The sequence below is a fragment of the Quercus lobata genome, chromosome 2 (assembly GCF_001633185.2).
Source record: "Quercus lobata isolate SW786 chromosome 2, ValleyOak3.0 Primary Assembly, whole genome shotgun sequence".
NCBI classification, from domain to species: Eukaryota; Viridiplantae; Streptophyta; class Magnoliopsida; order Fagales; family Fagaceae; genus Quercus; species Quercus lobata.
Genome location: NC_044905.1, coordinates 61753136 through 61762453, shown reverse-complemented (window position 1 = coordinate 61762453; position 9318 = coordinate 61753136).

Below are 9318 nucleotides of genomic sequence, written 5' to 3'. Positions count from 1 at the left end.
AGTACAAGATTTGAGCAACAAATTTAGCAGTATATTGTAGCTGTCTAAAAAGGGGAAAAAATAAATAACATTGGGCAGAGGGCTCTCATTCATACAAGGATGCATTAAATTGTTGCTTTTCTGCAACTTTCAGCATCAATTCTTGGTTTAGTCATTTATGGTTAAGATAGATTTTTTGTTTTCAGCAATGTTTAATCAAAACAACGGTGGCAGTTTCACTTTCATCTACGTTTTTTGCTACTAGTGGCAAGGATTGCCACAATTAATTAATAGGATAACGGTGGTTGACTGTTGGAATTATACTTAAAAAGTAATAATTCAAGAGAAACAAATATAATACATCTATCAATTAACAATTATATCATGTGCATATGTAATAAAAATCAACAATAAGATGTGAGAAATTCACATACTAGATTATGTTATTCAAGGACCTCACAAGCAATCAGGATGCTCTCCCCAGCTGGTCAGGATTAACAAGAGCTTTATTTTCTCTTTCACACCCCCTTGCAAGTGTGGCCTTGACAATATTTATAATATTCAGAAAGGACATGACCAGCCATAAAATCCTTCCTATCGTAATAACACTTCATGTAACAGAAATGTTACATTTGTTAATAAACAACTTTATTAATTAGATTCATTAATGAAGAAGTTTATTAATGTGTTATTACTTTTATAACTCCATGCTAATACATGGATTCATCTATCGTTCATATCCAAAACTACTATAATGACAGCACCTTTAATAGGAGTTCAAGTTACTGGTATTGACACGATAGATTTATTAAAGCCAACACTCAACGTGCATGAATCTCATTATGGAAGGACTTCCGAGATTATTATGCACTAACCATCGAAAGACTAGCCCTTAATGTCTTCCATAGTCTGAGCAATTTTAACTTGCACCTCCCTTCCATCATGGTCCAACAATGTACTTATCAGAATAGGCTACATCATGATGGATATGGTCAAGTCAAGGACTACAATGAATGCATTCATAATCTTAGTCTACTAAATCAAGTAGACTTATTTCAATATATCAATATCTTACATCATAAAAATATTGCATAATTTCATAAGAGACTGAATATTTATTTGTTAATAATAGAGGCATCATACATATTATATTGGGCCACATTATTCTAACAGTCTCCCACTTGGCCTAACATAACCCCATTTCCAATACATGTGTTTCAAATAGCCCAGAGGACAAGCCTTTGGTAAAAGGATCAGCCAAATTTTGCTTTGATGAAACTCTCTAAACAACCACTTTCTTTTTCTTAATCATATCTCGAATGTAATGGTAACGCCCCTCTATATGTTTTGCACGAGAGTGACATTTCGGATCTTTGGTGATAGCAATGGCAGAATTGTTATCACACAAAATGGGAATGGGTCTTTGAACACATTCTACAATTAGCAACTCTGTTAAGAATTGTTTTAAATATACAGCTTCTTTTGCCGCAGCATTCAAAGCTATATATTCAGCTTCCATCGTAGATTGAGCAACACATTCTTGTTTCTTACTTTTCCATGCAATAGCTCCACCACATAACATAAATACAAAACCAGAGGTAGACTTTCGACTATCTAGACACCCTTGATAATCAGAATCTGAAAATCCAGATAATTTTAAATCATCAGAGCCATGATATGTCAATTTCCTACCTTTAGTCCGCTTCAAATATCTGAAAATCCATTGAATAGCCATCCAATGAAGTTTTCCTGGATTACTTTGAAAACGACTAACCATACTAACTGCAAAAGCAATATCTGGTCGAGTACAGATCATGAGATACATAAGACTTCCTACAGCAGATGCATACGGGTGTAACTGTGGGTCTAGTTTGTCTTGCTCATTTTTAGGACAATCTTTCTGAGAAAGTGGCCTAAGAAAATTATAGGGAATCCTCCCACTCAAACAGTCAACCATATGAAACTTTTCTAGTAAAGTCTCGATATATTTTTCCTGGGAGAGACTCAATTTGTTATTCACCCGGTCTCGTTCAATTTTAATCCCCAAAATGTATGACGCTTCACCTAGGTCCTTCATTTCAAAAGTTTTGAATAGCCACTGCTTGATTTCAGAAAGCATCTCGATATCATTTCCTGCCAGAAGAATATCATCCACATATAATGTAAGAATGGCAACCTTATTCGAATTTTTCTTCACATATACACAAGGTTCAGAAGAATTTTGCATAAACCCCAAAACTGTTACTGATTCATGAAACTTCAAATTCCACTGTCTTGATGCTTGCTTTAATCCATAGATAGATTTTTCTAACTTGCATACCTTGTTCTCATCTCCTTTTGAAATAAAACCCTCAGGTTGCTCCATATAAACATCTTCTTCAAGATCACCATTTAAAAACGCAGTCTTTACATCCATTTGATAAAGTTCAAAATCAAAGAATGCAACTAGAGAAAGTATAGCACGAATAGATTGGACTCTTACAACTGGAGAAAAGGTTTCTTCAAAATCAACTCCATATTCTTGAGTATAGCCCTTTGCCACCAATCTAGCTTTAAACTTTTCCACTTTTCCTGAGACATCTCTCTTTCTTTTAAAAATCCATTTGCATCCAACTATTTTCATTCCCTGTTGCCTTTCCACTAGCCTCCAAACACCATTCTTTTGCATAGAATCAAGCTCCTCATTTATAGCACTAATCCAATTATTTGAATCAGTATCTTCTAAGGCTTGAGAGTATGTTGCTGGGTCTCTCAAATCTTGACTAACTTTCACCTTCTTATAGTTTTCACTATTATAAAGGTAATAGTCAGACATATCATGCCCCTTAGAAATTCGAGTGCTTCTTCTCAAAGGTGTTGGATCTATAGCTTTCACTATTATTGACTTTGTATCTCTTTGTTCTTCCAAGACTTCCTTTTGAAAATCATCATTACCCTCAATTTCAAAAAGATCCTCCAAAAATTTTACATTTCTACTCTCCAAAATTACTTGACTTTCTGGATCAAACAATCTATATCCTCTAGACCGTTGTGGGTAGCCCACCATGACACACCTTTTTGTTTTAGACAACAATTTATCCCTACTAGGATCAGGAATTAAAACATGAGCAATACATCCCCATATCCTAATATGAGACAAACTAGCTATCTTACCAACAAACAACTCATGAGGTGTTTTCTCTAAGGCTTTAGTGGGAATTCTATTTAAGATATGCATAGTTGCTAGAATAGCTTCACCCCAAAATGAAGTTGGCAAATTTGCTCTTGCCATCATAGATCTAACCATGTCTAGGAGTGTTCTATTGCGTCTCTCAGCAATCCCATTAGCCTCAGGGGTATATGGAGGAGTGCGAAAATGAACAATTCCATTCTCAGCACAATATCTCTCAAAATCATTTGATACATACTCTCCACCACAATGTAATAAAATCATTTGAGAGATATTGTGCTGAGAATGGAATTGTTCATTTTCGCACTCCTCCATATACCCCTGAGGCTAATGGGATTGCTGAGAGACGCAATAGAACACTCCTAGACATGGTTAGATCTATGATGGCAAGAGCAAATTTGCCAACTTCATTTTGGGGTGAAGCTATTCTAGCAGCTATGCATATCTTAAATAGAATTCCCACTAAAGCCTTAGAGAAAACACCTCATGAGTTGTTTGTTGGTAAGATAGCTAGTTTGTCTCATATTAGGATATGGGGATGTATTGCTCATGTTTTAATTCCTGATCCTAGTAGGGATAAATTGTTGTCTAAAACAAAAAGGTGTGTCATGGTGGGCTACCCACAACGGTCTAGAGGATATAGATTGTTTGATCCAGAAAGTCAAGTAATTTTGGAGAGTAGAAATGTAAAATTTTTGGAGGATCTTTTTGAAATTGAGGGTAATGATGATTTTCAAAAGGAAGTCTTGGAAGAACAAAGAGATACAGAGTCAATAATAGTGAAAGCTATAGATCCAACACCTTTGAGAAGAAGCACTCGAATTTCTAAGGGGCATGATATGTCTGACTATTACCTTTATAATAGTGAAAACTATAAGAAGGTGAAAGTTAGTCAAGATTTGAGAGACCCAGCAACATACTCTCAAGCCTTAGAAGATACTGATTCAAATAATTGGATTAGTGCTATAAATGAGGAGCTTGATTCTATGCAAAAGAATGGTGTTTGGAGGCTAGTGGAAAGGCAACAGGGAATGAAAATAGTTGGATGCAAATGGATTTTTAAAAGAAAGAGAGATGTCTCAGGAAAAGTGGAAAAGTTTAAAGCTAGATTGGTGGCAAAGGGCTATACTCAAGAATATGGAGTTGATTTTGAAGAAACCTTTTCTCCAGTTGTAAGAGTCCAATCTATTCGTGCTATACTTTCTCTAGTTGCATTCTTTGATTTTGAACTTTATCAAATGGATGTAAAGACTGCGTTTTTAAATGGTGATCTTGAAGAAGATGTTTATATGGAGCAACCTGAGGGTTTTATTTCAAAAGGAGATGAGAACAAGGTATGCAAGTTAGAAAAATCTATCTATGGATTAAAGCAAGCATCAAGACAGTGGAATTTGAAGTTTCATGAATCAGTAACAGTTTTGGGGTTTATGCAAAATTCTTCTGAACCTTGTGTATATGTGAAGAAAAATTCGAATAAGGTTGCCATTCTTACATTATATGTGGATGATATTCTTCTGGCAGGAAATGATATCGAGATGCTTTCTGAAATCAAGCAGTGGCTATTCAAAACTTTTGAAATGAAGGACCTAGGTGAAGCGTCATACATTTTGGGGATTAAAATTGAACGAGACCGGGTGAATAACAAATTGAGTCTCTCCCAGGAAAAATATATCGAGACTTTACTAGAAAAGTTTCATATGGTTGACTGTTTGAGTGGGAGGATTCCCTATAATTTTCTTAGGCCACTTTCTCAGAAAGATTGTCCTAAAAATGAGCAAGACAAACTAGACCCACAGTTACACCCGTATGCATCTGCTGTAGGAAGTCTTATGTATCTCATGATCTGTACTCGACCAGATATTGCTTTTGCAGTTAGTATGGTTAGTCGTTTTCAAAGTAATCCAGGAAAACTTCATTGGATGGCTATTCAATGGATTTTCAGATATTTGAAGCGGACTAAAGGTAGGAAATTGACATATCATGGCTCTGATGATTTAAAATTATCTGGATTTTCAGATTCTGATTATCAAGGGTGTCTAGATAGTCGAAAGTCTACCTCTGGTTTTGTATTTATGTTATGTGGTGGAGCTATTGCATGGAAAAGTAAGAAACAAGAATGTGTTGCTCAATCTACGATGGAAGCTGAATATATAGCTTTGAATGCTGCGGCAAAAGAAGCTGTATATTTAAAACAATTCTTAACAGAGTTGCTAATTGTAGAATGTGTTCAAAGACCCATTCCCATTTTATGTGATAACAATTCTGCCATTGCTATCACCAAAGATCCGAAATGTCACTCTCGCGCAAAACATATAGAGGGGCGTTACCATTACATTCGAGATATGATTAAGAAGAAGAAAGTGGTTGTTCAGAGAGTTTCATCAAAGCAAAATTTGGCTGATCCTTTTACCAAAGGCTTGTCCTCTGGGCTATTTGAAACACATGTATTGGAAATGGGGTTATGTTAGGCCAAGTGGGAGACTGTTAGAATAATGTGGCCCAACATAATATGTATGATGCCTCTATTATTAACAAATAAATATTCAGTCTCTTGTGAAATTATGCAATATTTTTATGATGTAAGATATTGATATATTGAAATAGGTCTACTTGATTTAGTAGACTAAGATTATGAATGCATTCATTGTAGTCCTTGACTTGACCATATCCATCATGATGTAGCCTATTCTGATAGGTACATTGTTGGACCATGATGGAAGGGAGGTGCAAGTTAAAATTGCTCAGACTATGGAAGACAATAAGGGCTAGTCTTTCGATGGTTAGTGCATAATAATCTCGGAAGTCCTTCCATAATGAGATTCATGCACGTTGAGTGTTGGCTTTAATAAATCTATCGTGTCAATACCAGTAACTTGAACTCCTATTAAAGGTGTTGTCATTATAGTAGTTCTGGATATGAACGATAGATGAATCCATGTATTAGCATGGAGTTACAAAAGTAATAACACATTAATAAACTTCTTCATTAATGAATCTAATTAATAAAGTTGTTTATTAACAAATGTAACATTTCTGTTACATGAAGTGTTATTACGATAGGAAGGATTTTATGGCTGGTCATGTCCTTTCTGAATATTATAAATATTGTCAAGGCCACACTTGCAAGGGGGTGTGAAAGAGAAAATAAAGCTCTTGTTAATCCTGACTAGCTGGGGAGAGCATCCTGATTGCTTGTGAGGTCCTTGAATAACATAATCAAGTATGTAAATTTCTCACATCTTATTGTTGTTTTTTTTTTATTACATATGCACATGATATAATTATTAATTGATAGATGTATTATATTTGTTTCTCTTGAATTTTTACTTTTTAAGTATAATTCCAACAGTTGACATATCAAAGAGGAAGGGATAACTAATAGCTTAAGGGCACTCGTTAGCATTTCCCTTTAAGGAATAACAAATACTCTATAAAGTTTTCTTAAGTTTTTTTTTTTTTTTTTTTTTTTTGGGTGGGAGATAGAAATCATCTATAAGGTTAAATAAACTTAATATGAATATGAATATTATCTAACTACTATTTAAGGGGCTTCCTCTATTTGAATTCCTCAATTTCGATACTCAAAATACCCTCAAATTTACTAATTTGTAAAACTTAAATAGTAGAGTTAGATATGTAAAATTACTAATTTAAAAAGTCCTAAATTTTAGATAAATTTGAAAAAATATTGCCGATAAAATAGGAACACTCCCACTAACCCACTTATTCTAACACACGTTTCTAATATTTTATTCTATTAAAAAAAAAAACTCACGTTCAATAAAAAAAAAAAAAACAAAAAAAAAACTAATGAAATACCCTTAATTTAATAAACTTATCTTTATCTCTAAGTCATAAGAAATGGGTTAAAATCTTAAATTGATAAAAATTAAAAACAAATAACCTAATGAAAAAAGTCCACGTTCTATGAGTTGGGTTGGACGCCTAGGAAATCAACATAAGTGTGGCTTGGAATGAGTTTTTCAAATTGAGAATGGATACAATTATTAGTTTAAACTAGCCTCTGAGCACACGCTCAAAGGCTCTTTTATTTTTTTGGAAAAAAATTAATAATTTGCATCCATTATAATTTGAGATTACTACATTTTCTTATCACCAAAATACTTAGGTGTGTAATGAGTGTTATACGTTTGTAGGTAAAACAATTTTTTTCATCACACTCCTAGATATTTTTGTGATTGAAAAATGTAGTAATTTCAAATTATAATTGTGGGGTATGGAAATTTAATATGATAATCATGCCACGTGTCATACCTCAAGGCCGAGGGGGCCAATACAATTCCAAGGAGTCCATACACTCAAATAGTAAGGCCAGAGAGGCAAGCCATGGCCACATCAATGGCACATCGCTAGAGGGGGCCATACTGTAGAGGAAGAACTTCAGAGAGGGAATTAGCCCTAACGTGATTAAAGGGATGGTAGCTGCCACCACATTTAATGCACCTCACCAAACACCCTGGTCGTATTTATGTGGAAATGACCCTTGAACATTGCTACCTTGGTTACCGCAACTCACAGAAGACTTAGGATGACGACTAATGGGACAAGCACTCGAGTAGTGGCCTGCATGATCAACAAATAGAGAGCCAAGATCAGCCAAAAGAGGCCATATAATGTGAGAGGTCCACTAAAGAAGGGGGGAGTTCATCTGAAAATCTGAAAAACATTGTAATACAAAGGACTGAAATTGTAATCAAGTTTAAAAAGAATATACTCAAGAACTACTTTTCTTGGACTTTACCGAGGAAAGATTTCTTCGCATAAAACCTATTTTTCTTTGTTTTGTTTCAATCTTAAAATTCATTATGGGCGTTGTCTAGCGTGCTAAAACCTAGTTTTCAGCCCATTTTCTAAAAAATCATTGTGTTGGGCTTTTTGGGCCTAAATCCTTTTACTTTTTGAGCTTAGAAACCAAAACCCGCCCTTACAATAATGAATGCAAATTATTAATTTTTTCCAAAAAAATAGAAAAACCTCTGAGCACGCACGTGCTTAGAGGCTCGTATATATTAAGAGAATTCCAAAAAGTTAGTTATTGTCTTTTTTATTTCAAAAATACCCATAATTTAATTAACTTATCCTTGTTCATAAAACATAAAAATGAGTTTAAATCGTAAACTGATAAAAAAAATACCCATGTTTATAAAACTAAACCATGTTCTATAAAACTTCCCACTACCCCATGTACACAATCAAAACTATGCCCATGTTTCATCAAAAAAAAAAAAAAAAAAAAAACCTACCCCAAGTTCCTATATATAAATATATTTATATATATATATATATATATATATAAACCTACAAAAAAAAAAGCCTCATTGCACGTGCAATAAGGCTAGTCTTTATATATTAAGAGAATTTAGAAAGTTAATTATGATTTCAAAAATACCTCTAATCTAATTAAATAGTCCTTATTTTTAAAATAAAAATTAGAGTTAAAATTGTAATTCTACAACATTCAAAAGCAAAAAAAAAAAAAAAAAAAAAAAAAAAAAAAAAAAAAAAAAAACTACAAAGAAACTTTTTCCCTAAAAATTAGCACACTCTCTATTTAAATATATTTTACGCATGTTAATACATTTAAAAAAAAAAAAAAAAAAAAAAAAAAACTAGCAAATACTAAACCCAGCATTTTACTCCATTTCAAATCTTAAATTTTAGTTTCTTAAAAATCTCTTCCTATGTAACTTTACTAAAAGTACATAAATTCAAATTAAAAAATTATATTAAACTCAAAATAGAAAAAGAGCTTCATTGCTATGGATGGCAAATATAAACTGACCCACGGGTACCCAATTTGAATCAACCCGCTAAACAATAGGGTCGGGTTTGGATTTTAAAAACAAACCCGAAGCGGGTTCAGGTCGGGTCTGGGTTTTATGCATACCCGACCCAAACCTGACCCGTATACATATATATTATTAAAAAAAAATTAAAAAACCCTAGTATAAATACTCCTCTTTCATTTCAAATTTCATTTTTCTAAACCTAACCTTTAATCCCTCATCTCTCAGCTGCCCTTTCTCTCTCTCTCTCTCAAGCTTTCACCACCGGCCACCCTTTCTCGGCCTCACTCAAACGCTCTCCTCACGGCCTAATTTAGCCTTACGACCCCACGGCCTCGTTTAACCTCACGCTCCCCTCATGGC